The sequence below is a fragment of the Trematomus bernacchii genome, unplaced genomic scaffold (genome assembly GCF_902827165.1).
Source record: "Trematomus bernacchii unplaced genomic scaffold, fTreBer1.1, whole genome shotgun sequence".
NCBI classification, from domain to species: domain Eukaryota; kingdom Metazoa; phylum Chordata; class Actinopteri; order Perciformes; family Nototheniidae; genus Trematomus; species Trematomus bernacchii.
Genome location: NW_022987973.1, coordinates 10,035,657 through 10,054,908, shown reverse-complemented (window position 1 = coordinate 10,054,908; position 19,252 = coordinate 10,035,657). Strand labels below are relative to the sequence as shown.

Here is a 19,252-nt window from a genome sequence, read left to right as displayed (position 1 = left end):
ACACACACACACACACACACACACACACACAAACACACACACACACACACACACACACACACACACACACACACACACACACACACACACACACACACCACACACACACACACACACACCTTATTTTTGGTCAATCTCTACCTTTATCTTCAACTAAATTCATTTTCTTGAATTCTGGCGATCTCGAAAGTATCACCAAATGATTGGGCATCCCTAATTTAGTTGGATATGACACCTTAAATGTTTTTCTACAATGTTTGGTTCCAAAATTAAGCGTGTTTGAACATTTGACCCGAGAGACTGGTGGCCATCTTGGATTTGACCTCTCACGGTCCTCACGGGTCAAATCTGACTTCCCTCCACATCTGAAAATAAACCTTATGGTATGCTCTAACTATGTTAGAAATGTCATGCTTTTCTCATAAAATGCACAATTGTTATAATATGAGAGCTTATCCGCTGTACTAATAGGAAACACTCAAATTTAAAACATATAATTAATAAATGGGTGAAAATTGCTTGTGTCCATAATGGGCAGCATTAATATATACCCACATGACAGCTAAGGTCAGAAGAGCTTTATTTAACAGCTGGTCTTATGTCTGTGACCCCTCCTGTTGTTCATTGATAAGCCTGAAACATGCACTTGTCAAGGTTCAGAGGCAAATTTTGCAAATATGGCAGTAGCCATCGATCATCTTAAGATAAGATATACTTTATTGATCCCAAGTTGGACATTTTTTCGTTACAGCAGCATGTGTAACAGTTGTAAATATGCAGTGGTGTTTATTTGTAAATCATTTAGTATAATCACACAAATTCTGTGTTTTATATTTAATAATTCTGTGTTCTTTATTTATTGAATGTTCAATACCTGACAAGGTCGGAGATGAAAAACTTGGGTCGCAGGTTCCTCAACAGTGCATTACAAGACATCTATCAATATGTGTGTACCTCCACCATTAAACTGTCATATTCTGCACATTTCTTATACTATCTACATACATCTTATAAGAGTATAATACATATGTATAATATCAGTTAAAATAAGTGCTTAAACATACAGTAGTTAACATTGCAGGAAAGCAATATATTAGTACTTTGTCAGGCTTAATATTTATCTGTAGATACCCCCAAAGCTTTTTTCTTATTCAAAAGAAGACCTTAACCTAAAGTATTCTTCAATGTTTAAATAAAGCCTTATTAGTTTGTCTGTCTGTGTCTCCTATTAATATCTAATAATAAAATAATAAAATTCAATAACATGCTTTAACCACTAGGTTTCCCTTTCTATCCGCTGTGCACCGTTATGGTGTAAATATAGCCTATCTACCAATTGGATCAAATATAAAAGTCAGCCGAATTAGTATTGATACTGCAAGGAGACGACGTATATTGTGAAAAGAAATTGAAGATGTTGCTTAAATGCTGATATATTTATGATTCACGTCACATATTCAGTTTCGGCGGCAGTTCTTCCTGTTTGTCCAGAAGTCTTCTAATCAGGGCTCTATAAATAGAGAACTACGGCAGATGTGTAATATTTAATGCAGCCGAACCGTGTATTACAATGCCGTTATGTGATGACTTCCAAAGAGAAAAGCAAGCACACTCGGAATAAAGTATTATTTTATTTAAAAAAAATGTTTTCGGATTTCACATCGCATAAACACCATATCCCAACGTGCATTGCGACTAAAACATCCACTCACCGAGCTGAGGATCTTGCCTACGTCTGTTTCCGGTATTGTTTATTACGGATGTATTTTGTTATACACACATTCCTTCACATTTTAATTTTAATTTACATTAAAGTATTTCGTGAGGCCTTCTAAAATGTTTTTAAATATAACTAGGGTTCTAATTGAAGAGTTTGTAAATTAACATGAACCCAAGCTGTTGCCTGGCAACGCAATCGCACAATGTCACGTCCGTTAATTCCACAACCACACACATGGATTAACATCGATTTAATACATTAATGTAGCCTTTGTTTCTGCTAAAAGAGGTGTCGACCAGCTGGGGCAACAAGAAAATCGGCGAAATCGAGTGTGACTATTAAAAAATAAATAATTATTATATTAATATTGACAATAACAACCGACCGTCGTGGTAGAGCATTTGCTTGGCATTTCCGGGTATTTCTCCACTGGTTGGGCCATGTTAACAATACCGTGTAACTGTCACGTTTGAAGGCACGAAATCGGGACATCTTCATGTCTCCCAGCATGGTAAATCGTCACATGTTCACGTCTTGCCGTGATACCGGGTTGAATAATGAACAATGGTAATAATGGTGATGATCAAATCAAATACAATCAAGTTTTATTTATATAACACATTTTTAAACGATTTTTGGTCGAGCCAAAGTGCTGTACATATAATAAAATACCCTACAGTAAAGACACTTTACAGCAAATACAACAGCACAGTTTGTTCAGAATATCAGTATGAGAAAAACGACACCCTCTGTCCTTAGACCCTCACATCGTACAAGGAAAAACTTCCAGAGAAAAACCCACATTTCAAAGGGAAAAATGGGAGAAACCTGGGGGAGAGCAACAGAGGAGGACGGACAGACGTGCAATAGATGCCGTGTGTAAATCGAAGAGATAATACATTTTACAGCGTAGGTAGACCGAATGTTTGGAAATGCATGTGTCTATAATAATAAGATGAATCCACGAAGATGTCAACAACAATCCTGTGGGAGCCATCAGGGAAGCAGCATGACGAGACCCAGGCAGGACCGATGATGTACACAGTTTTTCAAGAAAACTACAACCATATGATCAAATACACCAATGTAGAATCCAAAAGTTTAAACCTCATCCAACCAACATATTTAATAATAATAATAATAATAATACATTTGATTTATATAGCACACTTTAAAGACAACGTCATCTCAAGGTGCTTCACAAAGCTATAAGGAAAAATAAGTAAAAAGATGTGTAAAGGAGCATATTGGATAAAATATGGCAATATAAAAGGTTAAGAGCATAAAAGGGCGACTGACTTGGGCCCCTGGGAAAAAGGTTAGAAAAAAATATGTAAAAACTAATGTAAGAGACAACCATCAAAGAAATATGTTGCAGTTTTTTTTGTCTCAAAACACTATTAAGCATGTAATAATGTCATACCATTATTATTATTTTAACAAAATTAAGGACAGTTTATTTGCATATACTGTGTTAAACGAAAATAGACTGGGCAGAAAAACCGTGTCTGATTTCTTTAAATTGATTGGGTGCATATGCGCCATGCAAATATTGGAAACCTGGCAGGCGTGGCACCATCAGGCTGTGTTTGGCCAACAATCGAGATAAATTAAGTCTTGGCTGCTGCGGAAAATACTCCTTAGTGTCCTGCAAAAGCACTGTTAATTTCATGAAAAAAGTCAAGATAAACAAATATATAATAGGTTGATATTTTAAGATCTTAAAACAGACTAGTGTAGTATGCGTAGTGTGATAGTGATAGTGAATGATAACAAATACACTCAGTATAAATGCCTTTGGCCAAAAATACTTTAAATTCTGGGTCATTCGACAAACATAATACATACATGTAAGGGGCAACTCCGAATCAAGGAGCATGGGGTACTTGTTATCCTTATTTAGAGCAAGAGAAGAAAAGGCAAAGCATAAGTCACACTTTTGTCACTTAAACTGTTCAAGGCTCTGTAGGGATTAGACCAGATTAAATAATTTAGCGAGGCTCACACATTGGGGCATGTCTCAAGCAACAAGGATCCAACATAGGACTCAGAGAAAGTGAAGAAAGACAGCTGGCTTGAAAAAAAGGAAGGACAGTGGGAAAGGAAAAGGCAACGGGGGGGCTGAGGGCATGGAAAAGGCATATTCACGGGTATTAGATTTGCAAATGAAGTCATTGCACTGCATCTGATGTCTTGTGTAGTCTGTGAAGTCTACAAGACTGTTAACAGCTGCAGAACACCGTCCTGGACTGAAAACACCTACTGATTTCTAAAAATAAATGAGGTTGGCTGTACCGAAGCATATCTCAGCCTGAACCTTTTCACATCTTGAAAAAGGGTTGAAAGAAAACACAGCACAACATTCATGAGTTTCAGTGGATGTAATGAAACTCTATTGGTACAAGTTGATGAACCAAAGTACCTGCCTGGGATAACAAACAAAACATTGTCGGAGGATGGGTATTTATATAGCATTGATTATAGATTGTTGTTGTGAGCACCGTCCATCTTTAATATCTTAGTTATTTAGGCATGCTAACAACAACTGCTCTACTTTTCCTCAGCACTGATAGGGTGCAAATGCTTTCTCTAGATGTATCTCATAGTCTTGTCAAATCTGTCACAATGGGCCGTAGGTCTGAATCAGGGTTTCCGCTAGGATTTTTTCTTGCCGGTCAAATGTCCGGAAATAATTTATTTTAGCGGACAAATTTGAAACTTACCGGTCATGTTTCAATAATAAGAATAATAAGAATTGTGTAGCAGAGTTTCCGTTAGCAGGTAATTACCGGACTATGACCGGTTAAACTCAGTTAATGGGGCTCATTTTTATATTGCTTCAGTTTATAATCGCAGTTTATGGTCGCTTGCCATCCATTGAGCCTGCCATCGCGTCCCCGATTCTGGCTCCTGATGCCAGGTGCCCTCAGCCTCAGTGCAGGGTCACAGACAAGCTGCTCTGTAAGGCCTACGACACAGCGGCACGCACGGGTCGTAACGGGAACTCCCTCTCCCATCTGATGCTGGCTGTCTCTACCGCTCTGCAGCAGGCTCCGGCTGAGCCTTCTTTGCTGGGCCTCAGTGATCCATCACTGTAAGCCTTTGCCCTAATGTCTAGGGAATTGGGACGAGTTATGTCCTTATTGGTGCAGACATGTCCTCCGTAGTGTGCCAGTCGAGCCAGGGGAGCTGTTTGGGGCACTGGAGCGTGCTGCCCAAGCTAGGCGGACCAAGCAGCAGCTCTCGGGTCTTCATAGGCCTGTGCCCACTCCCAGCAGGCCCAGGGGCCCCTCTAGCAGCCGCACTCAGCCACCAGCTTACAGTGGTGGTCTGCGCAGATCCCAGCGGCCCACTCATCCGCCTCCCGGGGGATTTTGTGCCCCCGGCCGCCGGCCTTCTAGGCGGCCTCATGCCTCAGAGCCTTACCCCAGGGGGCTCCGGAGGCCGGGGGGCTAGGCCCCCGAGACTCTCGGGGCCGGTCGTCGGCTGCTTTCCCAGCAACAGCTCAGTTACTGGGCTGTCTGTGCTATCGGCCCTTGGGTGACTGTACACGGCAGTCGGAGCAGCTCTTGATTTTGCCATGGCGGCACTAAATGAGGTTGTGCCCTCTAACCAGCGGCTGCCCCACTGGGTTGTCGATACTATCTCACATGCCTACGGGGCCAGTGGCCGCCCCCTGCAATCAGGGCTGAGATGCCACTCTACAAGGAGCATCTCAACATCTTGGGCTGCCCTGAGAGTGGTGCCCCTGGAGACCATCTGCGCCGCGGCGTCGTGGGCGTCTTCTGGCAGTTTTTATCGGGTTAATGTCGCCACTCCCCATTCTTTGGGCGTGGTCCTTTTACCGAGCTCCGCTGCTTCCAGTAGTGAGCAAGGGCTTGGATTCTTCATGACATGGTTGGTATAAGTCATCCAGTGCTAAAGCACCGCCTCTGGCGGTCAGTAGGGACGAAATAGAACGATAGTTACGGCTGTAACTACGGTTCTATGAGTCCCGGATGACCGCCAGAGTATCCTGTCACTCAGAATTCTTGTGTGCTCGCGAGAAGATTCTGGGAACAGATCCTCTGATGACGCCGGCCTATGTAGCCGGTGTCACGTGGGTCACAGGTGACTTTGTTGTTATTGGTACTCGAAATGTGCATGCGTGCGATGGATATATCCAGTGCTAAAGCACCGCCTCTGGCGGTCATCCGGGACTCATAGAACCGTAGTTACAGCCGTAACTATCGTTATACTTCACTCGCGTTTATGTCTATATCGATCAGATCCAGCTCTCCTGATCGGCCTTTATAGAGAGCACCGATCAAACTATTAAGAGTGAATATCGGCCGATAATGACCGGCGGCCAATCGATCGGAGCATCCCTAATTATTACCGGACATTTTGACCGGCAGGTTTTGAATTTACCGGTTTTGAATACATTTTACCAGCTAAAAACCGGTAATTACCGGCTAACGGAAACCCTGGTCTGAATAGTGTTTAGTTAAAAGCATAATTTTGGATCTTAATGGACTCGTCAATTGTTGCTGTGTCATTATTGGATGAAGTTGAAGCTTGACGATGTGGCAACATCATTAGTTATGGCATTTTTCATAATTCACTTTTGTTTCAGAATATTTTCTGTCTACATGGTGATACTCTTCCATTTATTTCTCCACAAACTTTGATAAACTGCTTTTGAACACTGCGCTCTGTTACTTGTCTGTCCTACATGACACATGGCCTTTTGCTTTGTTGACATTTACCGCCGAAAATGAACAAGTCATTATTTTGCCCTTAGGTTTAAATGTGGACTAAAGCTTTTCCCCAAAGTATGAAAGGGCACAATGTCCTCCTTACTCACTGTGAAATATAACCAGTTAAATACATTTTCATGGATGTATTTAAATAATTTTCATTTGTAATAATTTTAATTTCATAGTGTTTTGTTTTTGTGTTGGAATAAAGAGCTACCAGTTTGAAAACCAAGTTTTGGAAACATTTTGATTAGGTTTCAATTGCAATAAATGTCACGCTTAACATGTAAAAGAATATCATCAGGGACTCGTCCTCATTTGGGTTAATCTATCTCAAGCAACAACACTCTTAAATTCCCGATGGCATATGCCTTCAAGTGGATTTTAACCAGGGAAAATTTCCAAGCAGAGTAATACAAAATAAATGTAAAACCATAAAAAACTTTTTTTTATTGTCCCTTGTGTCCATTGAAATATGGCTCGGAGACCTTTCTTCACAAAAATGTTTTCTAGTTTCAAGATTAAGTGTTGAAATTGAGTTGGTTTGTGTGAGACAAACAGAAAATTGTATACAATGAAGTCAGGAAAACCCCAACATGTTGATCAGTTTGTGGTTCTCGACAGGAGGCTATAAATGATGTGTTGTTATAGCTTAATTAATGGAAATAACACCAATTAACACCAACTATATGGATTTCTCTCTTTTACTTTCAGACTTGCAAGTAAGATGTGCTGTTTTGGTGCTTGACCGAGACCGGAACTAATGTCAGGAAATCTTGGCCTCTTTTGACCACAAATTGTCTCTTGTCCTTATTCTTCTAACAGGGAACACTTTCTGATAACAGCCACATCTCGGAGGCAAACATGTCCTTTTCATCTCAGATGTTTACTTGATGTTCATCGTCTTCTAAGAATATTGCAGAGTGCAGATTCTGCTAACACCCTTCATATGCTCCTTGGTAGGTCCTGCTTCCTAAATTGGGAAGTCATTCTTCAAATTGGGATAATGTGCATGATATTTAAGTAGAAATATTGAAACAACATGGACACTGTGTTTTATTTAATCATAACCTTATGATTATTCAACAACATGTTGATAGCTGTTTCTGAGTGGTTGTTGGACTTGAGGGGCAGTCCACATTCATTTCTCAGTCAGGTACTCATTTTTCTGAAACCATGTAAATGCTGCACAAAGGCAATCCCACAGTATTAATGAAAGTGATAGTTTGTTAGTATGCTTCTCCAAAATTGAATGAGTTATTTTTCTAGTTTTTTTTCTTAAAACTGACAAATGAACAGACACACAGAGGCGACAACATTCAACAAGAACATTCTCCTTGGCGGAGGTAATGACACACGGTCAGCAGAAAACAATGTTGTAGTCCAGTTCCTGTCACTGATTGCGACCTTGAAGCTGTGCTGTCCCGTATCATCAGCATCTTTAAAAGTGCTCCCCATGTGTTTGGTGATGAAGACGTCCTGGGTGCTTGTTAACGGGTGCAAACTGGAGCGTGGAATGACAGTACAGCTCCTCCATGAGCAAGACCTTCTCGTGTCGGGACGCGGTCTGACTGATGATCTGACCGACACACACACACAGACACACACACACACACACACACACACACACACACACACACACACACACACACACACACACACACACACACACACACACACACACACACACACACACACACACACACACACACGCACGCACGCACACTGTTTTCTGCACAGCTGTCTCCAGCTCCACTGGTACTGTACATCACAGCCTGTCTTTGCCTTGCATCTGTCTGACTTTATGCATGAGTGCCTTTGTAGATATTTCTGTATGACTATGCCAGCTGTATACGTCACTGGGAAAGAAAATAGAACCATCAGTAGACTTGAAGCCACACAGGTGGAGATAAGAGGAGCAGTGACACAGCCACCCAGTCACACAGTGGGGCTAAAGGAGGTGTATCTATATGGACTTCCCTGTCAAAGCCACTCAGCTGGGCAGTCCATCATGGTGCTGTGGTCCAGGGTTAACACCACTCAGGTCGAGACTGCCAGTACTGAAGTCACAAAACTCTCCACACCGACCCCAAAGTGACGACACACCTAGAAACATCACCAGTTTCTGATTACTGTACTAATGAGTTGACAAGGCCACTGCTGCATGTCTACATGAGGTGGACCTCTGTGCCAGCTCATTCTCATTAGGCTGATGTACATGATAGATAAAACAATGTATGAGTCACACTTGTTGTCATGGCACATAAGACTTCATGACAGATCTGTACCACGTGCAAGTCGGCCAACAAGCAAGTGAGCTGACATAAAGAATTGCTTAAGGTTGCACTTTAAGCATTGTTTAACTTGAAAGTTAAATAAGGTCTGGCAACCTGTTCTGCTATTTTGAAAATATGACAAAAAGCCATTGTTTTAAGTTGATTTCAGTTGGTTTATTATTTTCAAAATTTCCGCAAATGTTTAAATAATAATTGTGAAACAGTGTTGCTTTTACAAAGTTTTTCCCTTCATAGACAAGTTTGGTCCCACTTTTTTTACATAACCAAATGCAAGGTTTCTTATAGAGAGGTGTCCAAAGGTACAACTAATTCTTATAGGTCAACATTTATGGGCTTTTGTAATAGTTAATACGTAGTTTATTTATTCTTCATGGATCCGTTGAGCTGTTAGTAAGAACCACTATTCGGTTGCCAAGTTGTTAAAAATCTTTCTATATGTCCTCCTCCAGCAACACGTTCCATTTGAGGATTGATAGAGTATATTGACATTTGTTTTTCTGGCTCCACTGTAGAAATGCAGCTTGTGTGTTTCCATCACTGAAGATCCGGAAATCTTTCACACCAGCTTGCCTACATATTCTTTCAGACATTAATCTTCACTGTACTTTACATTCTTCAAGTCAGTCTGACAAAGCAAAGAAAATGTGTATAATACATATACCATGTAGCACGTCTTGCATAATGAGGCTTTGTTTGGTTTAGGCTGCATGATGTAGTGTGCAGTATGTAACCACACTTAACTGCTGGCGGGGTTTATGTGCTCTCCTCGACTCTGTTCCTATCTTTCTCTCTTGTTTATGTGATTAAGGTGGCAGTCGGGAAAAAAAATGCCAGTTGCAGTGCTCCAGGGCACGCGCGAGTAAGTATGCTACTGAGCGGTTGTTGCTACGTTACCACTGAAGAAAACAGTAGGTGGGTGACAAGAAGTTGACAGAGTTAAACTTCAGGAGGTGCATGTTCTCATAGAGCCTCTTTCAGCCTGAATGCCTTGACAGATTCATTTAGATCAGGTTCTCAATCCGTAGATGTTTTGGATCTTATTTTGGAAGATCAGGTTGAATATTTACGCACGCCAAGTTCGACTTTGAAATGTGTTCAACTCTTTGGTTTATGGCCAAACACTTACAAAATAATGATATTCCTTTCAGCACCATTTATAGGCATCTCTGTACTTGGGGTTATTAGCAAGTGTTAGCATGCTGTCACGCTAAAGTAAGGTGCAGTAGCACGATAATTCTGAGTAGGCCTATTTTTGTATGGCATTAGCATTTAGCTAAAAACAACTGTGTGCCAATAAGTATCACACAGTTGCTAGCACAGCTGAAGACTGTTAATATTATTCAATGTTAAGCTCTTCTGAAATTCTGAATAACTTTTAGTGTTAAAGCTTTATCTCAGATAGCTAGAGAGTAATGATCAGAAAGAGTACTTTATTGATCCTATTGAGAAAGTTACTGCTATACATTTAAGAAAGACAAAGAGTACTTAAATTAAATTATGAAACATATCAAGAATATACCACAATATACATGTAACATAATACATAATAGTTGACTAAATAAAATAACTTAAATAATAAGGGAAGGATGTGGAGGGAGGTGCCACTTGGTAACTTTATAACACCCGACAGCTGACTCCATTTATAGACATACACTTACAGCTTATTATTCAGTTAGCTGATGGTGCGGATGTCTGAGTGTTTAGTCTGATTCCACGGCCATTAACTGTTGTTAAATTATTCTTTTCATATGTGACACGAGTTCTTTAATGGATGCTCTTTGGCGTCATATCTTCAACGTACAGTGTATTGTGTAACAGCGAAAATGTGTGTGCAGGTGTGCTTGTGTGTCATTCAGAAGGCAGCAATGAAAGAGATCAGATAGGAAACGGACAGCGGAAGAGCTGAGATAGAAGACGGATCTTATCGCTGCAGTGATGTTATATTGAGAGATTAGAATTAGAATCTTGGCAGAAGTCCACAGCTTTGAAATTAAGGGCACAGACACTATAATGGTGCAGGTAAATTATATATTGATGGCGGAAACGCACAAGTACAAATGTTTGATCTCAGACATTAATGAAGCTAATGATGTCATGTGTGGGAAGGTTGTGGACAGGGCCGTCCCCGGCCAACTTGAGGGCCCACGCAAAGTTAGATGATGAGGCCCTCTGTTTCGCGAGCGTCGACGGGGGGGGGGTCGGTAGCCTTGCAGCGGCGACACCGTGCCACGCCACACTAATTGCGGCGCATAAACGCATAGGTGTGCCGCATTTGCGGCTCAGTTGAGGGTCCCTCCGCAAGATGAGGCCCCCTCCGCAAGATGAGGCCCCCTCCGCAAGACGAGGCCCCCTCCGCAAGATGAGGCCCCCTCCGCGAGGTGAGGCCCCACGCAGTCTGCGTGATCGTCCTGTAGGGAGGGACGGCCCTGGTTGTGGATCATAAGTAACTCATTTGAAATATATACATTAATATGCCACTGGATTGCAGGAAACTGGATGTTTTAATGTGAAGATCACCAGTAGTCTGCTGCTCAATCTGCTGTAAAGGGTGATTGACAGCGCATATACAGGATCATGTGCAATGATTTATTTCAAGGCAAAAAAAAGACTAGACTGGATTTTGTATTCAGGCTGTGTGAGCACTGCAGGCAGACTAGCCGGCTGAACCATGCCAACTCTCTCTACAGCTTTTTCATTTCTTTGCCTCGTCTTTTCCCACATTACACTTCTGTCACCTCAGTCAATTTTCAGTCCCTGAAGTACGATATTGGCATAATTTGGGACATTTCAACCCACAGACACAAAAGTGTGCCACCCTAGATAATCAGCAGGTCTTAAACTCAATTTCAAAGTATATTCCAGAGAATCAAGTTGAATCCAGGGCATTTGGGCTTTATATTATCGGTTATTGAAAGTAATAATGTTTCACCATTTCAAAGCCTTTAATAGCCTTTTAACATTTACTCTACTTAACATTAACCCTTAACGTTCATGTGAGGAACTCAATTTCACTGGGGGCCAATATTTAAATGAGCATCACATCATGGGGCCAGACTCAGTTTACTGATATGCTTTAATTGAATGAAAATGTCCGATATTGCCTTCTGGAATAACACGTTTCAACCAAATAAGAACTCAATGTACAAGTTAAGTTGTACACTGTAAACATTGTAAAATTGTGCTAAGAAATTAGGTAGAAATATGAATGTTTCACACATTTGGAGCACTGAATTCTAAATATATTTCCTGAATTCACCAGTCATGCAATAAAGGTTAGGTCGTGAGCTGTAACTAAACTTCGAGGGAAAATGTTAGAGAAAATGTCTGTTGGGGGTGACGTGAATTGACTTGTGTATCCTCATCACAGAGGAAATTCCTTCACACAACAACAACGACAGCAGCAACAGTAGGAGCAGACTCACCTGTTAGGCACATTTTCTCTCCACCAGAGATTCAGACTTGCGTGCTGCTGCAGTAAAATGTATTCAGTTATATATGCTAGTCTCCTGGCATCCTCTCAACACCAGCTACAAATGGATTTGAATAGTAAAAAACTAATATTTAGAATTTTTCAGTTTCAGGGTCACCTTATATATTTGGCTTTTAGCACAGATCTGCGTTAAGGCAAGTTCAGGTTGCACACATCTGTTTTGGTGGGATGGGTTTCACAATTTGCATTCCCTTCCGTCTGTCAGGTGCTTTGTTGTTGAATAATGGGGATTTTTATCAAATAAATCTTGCTAATGGGTTTCTACTTCACAAATCTGGAAATATACTCACTTATCTCATCAACCCCTTTCACATAGAGCAGCCGCTGCATTATCATGTCAATATTAACAAAAGCATCAGCAGTTCATTCACACATGACATCACAATCCTCGAAAGCTGTGTTTAATGAAACCATGTTCACTGCACAATGGATTGTGTGACACTTCAGGCTGGAAAGTAGATACTGTTTGTATCAAATAGCTTATTTTCTTGGGATAGGCCATATCAGTCTTACATAATTCACCTGAAAATGTAACATCAAAGGATACAGCTTTTGAGGATACAGCAAGAGACTATAAGTGTGTGAATTGGATGCAGAACAAATAGAGAAAAAACGGCTAATATTGACATTAATGTAAAATCTTATCCTGCCTCCTCTTTTTCAGGGTGAAGTTACAGGATCCAGACTGTTTTATACTAAACAATTGTTGGAAGTCACACATTGAAATGTGTCCCAATAGAGCTTTGACATTTACTGGCTATGTTAAACACAAATATATATTTTGCAGCTGTTACCTTTGTGTGGTAATATCACAGATTTGTTTACGCTGACATTAAAAAGAAGAGTCTTTTCCCTTGGTCGGCAGGATATGTGTTCAGAAATGCATTTCCGTGCCTCTGAATCAGAGTAAATGTTATGAAGTTGCACCCGGAGATTTTTTACTCAAAACAGATGTAACTCCTAACAACTTTGGCAATTTTGGGCTTGCTCTTTTATTAATACATGTGTTTTTCACAACCTGAGATCAATTGCATCAGATTTCAATTAGCTTAGTGCTAAAAGGTTTTATGAATTACACCAACTTGCAAGAGTGTTGACATTTTGAACTGTTCTTGGGAGTTGTTCCTAAAACAGCTATAATTGAAACTGAAAATGTGAAAGGAGGTCGCTTGTATGGACAATAATCACCTGAACCTATACAGCTCCATTCCCCCCTTTGGCTTTGTAGAGCTTTATAGTGAGTTTCCGCTCCATGTTTAGCTGTCTGGCTGACAACTTTACTGCCTGGGTTCAGGGGGCCATAGTGTCACTTTCTGCTGCAGCGGGCAGTTGTATTCAGTGAAAAAGCTCTTACAGCCCAAATACAGAAAATAATTGTAAATAGAAACTGTTTGCGGAAGAATTCCTTTTTATCAACTACCTGTAGAACTTAAATGCTAGTTTTCACAAATTGTAACCGCTGCCCAGAAATAAAAATCAATTATTGCAGGTTTAAATCAGTTTCAGAAGTTAGCAGCTATTCTTGAAACTGCCCCGGGCTTTAAGCAATGAGACCAATTGATCATTTTCTCTTGTAAATCCCGTGCTGCTCCAACTCTCTAAAAGCACAAAAACGTTCTGTAAGATTTCAGTGTTAAACACATCTGTGAAAAGGGCTCATGGGACTTCTTTCCTACAACACATGTTACAGGCTAAAGCTAGCCACGTATGTTGCAACATGCCCGCTTAAGTCTGCGTCTTCAGGGTTGGAGAAGCTGAAGGAAGTGTCTCTGTCAGGCAAAAGTGCAACAGGGAATTAAACTCACACAAACTGCAGCCGAGACGAGATTCATGAACCGCTGCAGAAACATTTATGCAGCCTGTTTGCCACAAGTTCAGACCGACCAAATAGGAGCAGGAATTTGTGGAAATGATGTGCAAAAACTGCAGAGATTTACTATTACACCGATTGTTATAGGGGTGTAAGTTTGATAATAAAACGATGTGACAAAAGATTGTTTGTGTCACACTACATAAAGAAATTAATTAAAAATGAAATTGATTTTGTATTTATTGGGACAAGGTTTTATATATCACAACATTGGAGATAGTGCAGTTATTATTTAAATCTTATGAATCCACAACATGAATCTTTTTTATTTTAAATGGAGCAGATTCCAGCTCAACATTTGCGCATCATACTAGATAAGATGCTCGGTTATGTAATCGTTTTTTATTTTTCAATCACAAGAGCTGTTCATGTTCAAAACACTGGCTGCCCTTCACCTAAAATAAAATGTTATGTGAGTAATTTCACATTTAAGCCTAATAATATAATATTTCCTCCCAGAAAATATTATAATAAAATAAACAAAGATATCATTTTGGGTAAATAAACATTACCACCAGTTTTGTACCAGTTTATATTCTCTGATATTAAGCTCTTTGGCTGTATGTTCAACGTTATTTAGACACTGTTTTCTTGATTTAACAGCACTTGTAATTTTCAAAAATGTTGTTTAAAACAGTATTTAATTGAGTTAATTTTTTTATATGATACCCATAATTTAGCATAAAGTTAATTGATTATCTCCTTACTGTTTAATGATCAACTGTTGATGAAAGTGAAGTGAATGAGTTTAGGGATTTGGGGCCCCAAACTAAATAATGAACATGCTAAAGAGAACCACATCTAAAAATGATCTACTTGCCTCTTTACATTAAAGGAGAACGCTGACATTTGTAAGTCTCATATTTTCCTTCTTGCCCTTCGTGTTCCAAACCATACATTTCCGTTACATATAATTGTTTAAAAACAGGTAATCAATATGCAAGTCATAACAAAGTTCCTAAAACAGCTGCGGTTTTGGTGTGGTAGTGAGTATTCTCAGCAGTGTATGAGGGATTGAGTGCAAATTAACAGCAGCGGCTGTGTTCTTGGTACTTAAGTAACGTGTCAGTGAAACAGTGTGGTTTACTGATGTGTTTAGCTCAGTGAGTTATATCAGGTTTTGGCTACACAGACAACACTTGTACTTGGAATCAATCTTTTTTCATGGGATTCTTAACCATATGAAAAATATAGATTATGATCAGACATAAACTGCCTTATGGTAGACTATACTGTATAATCAGATCACAGCATATGCAATATAATGATATCTCGCATGAAACTTAATCAATAGGTAAATAATAATGAAACCCTCTGAAATGAAAGATTAGTTTTAAAGCCCACATGTTGTCCTCACGGTACTCAACTGTATGGACTTTCACTCTGTCTACAGTCCTCCAACACTTTATGAGAGTTATTATACCTCTTGCTAAGAACCCATCCTTCTCTCCTCCTCTTCAGCATCTCTCTGTGAGTCATAATGACTCTTCAGCGGTGTCCAGTCACCCATAGCCTGCCTTGTCGCACAGAGCAAACCTCCGGATCCTCCTCATTACGGACAACAGATCACAGCTAGAAACACTCTTTGATGGCTCTGCCTGCAGACTGTTGGGATGTCTTGCCTTGATAAACACACCTGCCAGTCAAGAGTATTAGGTTATGAGTCTGTCATGGGTCTGTGGTGTTACAGCCCTCTGAGACAGGAAACAACAGCCTGCTTGCTGCACTTCACATTTCCTGAAACACAACACATGGAGCTCTGTGTTAAGTCACTGTAGCGAGTGATCGACTGCAAAACACATGAGTGTTTGTTTTCCCAAAGTTTCCCTCTTTGCTTGATCCCAGCTGTAGTCACACATCTTTCTTGATAGACTCACATGTTGTTTATTGAAAATAGATAATACTGTTTAAACTGGGAAAACGCCAGTGCATTGGAAACCCATCCTTTGTGGGGCTTGGCTTGGTTGAAAAGGAGGCAACAGAGCGAGTGCCTTTGACGTTTAGATGAATTAATTGCAGGGTTACAGTCTCAGGGATGGTTTGGCAGGAGTGTAATGAAGTCAGCTGGCATGCGTTAGGGAATGATGTGAAAGGGAAATGTATTTTTTACTGAGAGAGGGAAAACAAATAGCAGGTGGGTTTAAACATGTAGTTTACAATATACATGGAAGTTAGATTAATCTCACTCATATCACTACAAATAGATGAAAAATAGATCAGAGCAATCATGTTTTTCAACTTGAACTACAGTTTTTGGCACCTGCTAGCCCTGTCGCACTGATGGTTAACTGTGCATCCGCTATTCACAGTTAAAGATTTCCCAGCCAGCATTCTTGTAATTTTCATAACCTACAATGTCTTTGAGTACTGTTGTGTGTTTGTATATGCTGATTGATAAGAAATATAAGGCAGCATAATAATTAGCTTAATCAGCAAATCATTCAAATACAATTTTATAAATGTCTTATTTGCCCATACCCTCTACATCGAAAAATCAAAGCATTTTCTGATGTGGCGTAACTATTTGCAAAACAATGTGGTGAAGGTTTGGTTAGGCTTTGGCACGAAAAAGTGTTGTGCAGTACAGTGTGTACATTGAGACAAGTTTTGATTGTAAGTGATGGGAGACAGAATTGTGTGTTTTTCTGCGCAAAATATGATTCTAAATATCATTTATATATAGTTGATATAAGACTTCAGCGGTCTGAGATAGACCAATTAGGGGGATATTTTCCATCTAAAGTTTCACAATTGTTATCCTTTTAATTACTATTTGTTCGCTGCAGCTCAACAGGGAAACACAAATAGGAAACTCTATACTAAAAAGACTTAAGAAGATACCCACTGGATGTCATTAACTCAGACAGGTTAACCTCATATTACCTCCACATAAACCGTTGAATACATATTTGCTCAAAACGAGGACTGTGGATTTTCCACTTTTATTTTATATTGTAATATTACGAGTGGATACAATTTTTCAAATATTTAGCTCAAATATTGGCAGAGTGGCAGACCTTTGTTTTAAAACCTCTTTCTGAAGAAATACAGAAATCTCAGCACCTTGTTGACATGTATGCATGTTGCTATGGTTACCAGATATTTGTGCATATGATTATAATGCTATACTGCTGAAACAAAATCTTCTTGACAGTTCGTAATCCCCAGATAAAAAAAAAAGGTTTAGTTCTTAAAAGTGTGCTTAAACATTTATATATTTATTATCACAATGTTCTGTGGTTGGTCTACTTTGTTTTCACATCAAAATGAAACTGCACAAGAGTTTGCCTGAAACTGGAACCAGACCCAGCTTTAAGTGAAAGTTTTAACACAAGCTTAACATTGGGTCATCTATAAAAACTCACTTTTTCTGTGCTTGTGAACATACATGTGGGTATCTTGAGTGTCTACTAACCCAATAGACGAACAAGTTAGTTTCCTTTGGACTGAGGCGGTCAGAAAACATGGGAGTCATCAAGCCATTTTGATTTGGCTCCCCATATGTCCCATACAGGCTTATTCGAATATAAAAATACAATAAGAAATATGGCACAGTGCTTGAACCACAGTAGGCCAACATTTAGCCATTACCTACACCAGCATTTTAATGTGTTAAGCTCACTAATAACCTTAAAGTGTCACACAAACTATACATGAATTGTACATTGAACATTTAAAAAATGTCTCAATATCCAGATTGAGCAGCATATAACAACCTGAGGCCTTAAAATCCGTATCAGGCGAGTCAGTTATCCTGACTAAAGCCTTTCTTTAAAGTTTTCAAAAAAAAGTGTTTTTTTCTCCATTACTTGTAAAATGTCATGCTTCAGGCTGTACTTTGAGGGAAATCCGTGGAAAGAATAGAGCGCCCCCAGGCAACCAGAGCTTTTGGACAAGGAGTGAGAGTGTCCCAGGGGGAGTAAAATGATGTATAACCAAATAATAGATTTGTTTGATCAAATGCATCTAGTTGAACGATAAATGTAGCCAACTCAAGGAGCATATGTGTTATATAATTAAAGGCCCAAATAAATGCTTACTGACTAATCTTCTCCAGCCAAGGAGGAAGTCAGGTGTAAGACAAACACACACCTGCTGGGTTTTCAAGATTGAACCGGCTGTGCTCACTACCTGCCAAACGTCTCACAGCTTCTTCCCTCTATTTCACTCTTTTCCATTGATACTTCATGGGCAGTTACTAATGTAATTTTCCGAATCAACCGTTTAATCTTAGTGTTTTAATTCAGGCAACGAGCAGTACAAAAGAATACTCTTGAAGCCATGCTGAGCCTTGAAATAGTGGTCTTTTAAAAGGAGTCAAGCCTTTTCTCTTTTCTTCATTCCCCTTTGGTTTGGTCTATAATTGGAAGCCTATGTTCCTCCCACTGGTCGCACCCTGCTGGCAGTGCGTCTGTTGTGCCAGTCAAGGGTCAGCTCCCGTGGGGGCGGCCCTCTCCATGTTGTTCCGACCTACAGTGTGAGATGCTCCTCTGGAGGTCTCTGGTGACTAATAGTGCTTATTCTCTGTGTCGTGCCAGTCGCTAACACCAGGGGTTGATTGAACAGAACACAAACAGATAAGCACAGCAGGTGGGAGAGAGGAGACGCAGGGAGAGCAAGGGCCACATTCAACAGAGAGAGATGCTCGTGCCCACAAGAGAAGAGAGCATGAACTGAATTAGGAAGGACCGAGTGGGAAGTGTTTGAGAGAGAAGGTGAGCCTGCTAGAGCCTCTCCTTAGTGTTTTACAACTTCATTTTGGCCACCCTTCCTATCAGTACATACTCAGTAATGTAACTGCTGGGATATGCAAAAAAGGCAATATCAAACCAGTAAGCTTTTAAAAATAGTTTGACATTTAAGAAAACCTTTTTTTCTAGACTTTTTCTCAGATAGAGCAAGAGGGAGCTCTCATCCCTGTTGTCTTTTTCTGGTTTCATAAATACAATCTGATTCAGAAAGTTAATTTGCATGACTCTTGGAATATAAAGGTGTTAATATTTACTTCATACATTTTGCCTTTAATCAATACCAGCATAGAAAGTGGTTTGGATCAGAGTTTTATTTGGGAAATCAGTGTGGTTTTGCCTCCATGGCTCTGAGGGGCAGTGCACCTCTTTAAATTGGAGATCATTC

The 19,252-nt window shown here is 40.0% G+C and overlaps 1 protein-coding gene across 1 annotated transcript in view; it reads left to right on the top strand.

Annotated features, from left to right (window-relative positions):
- Positions 1 to 19,252, top strand: part of syt7b (synaptotagmin VIIb) — a 106,296-nt gene that overhangs the window by 23,914 nt on the left and 63,130 nt on the right. The gene's annotated exons all lie outside the window — the stretch shown is intronic.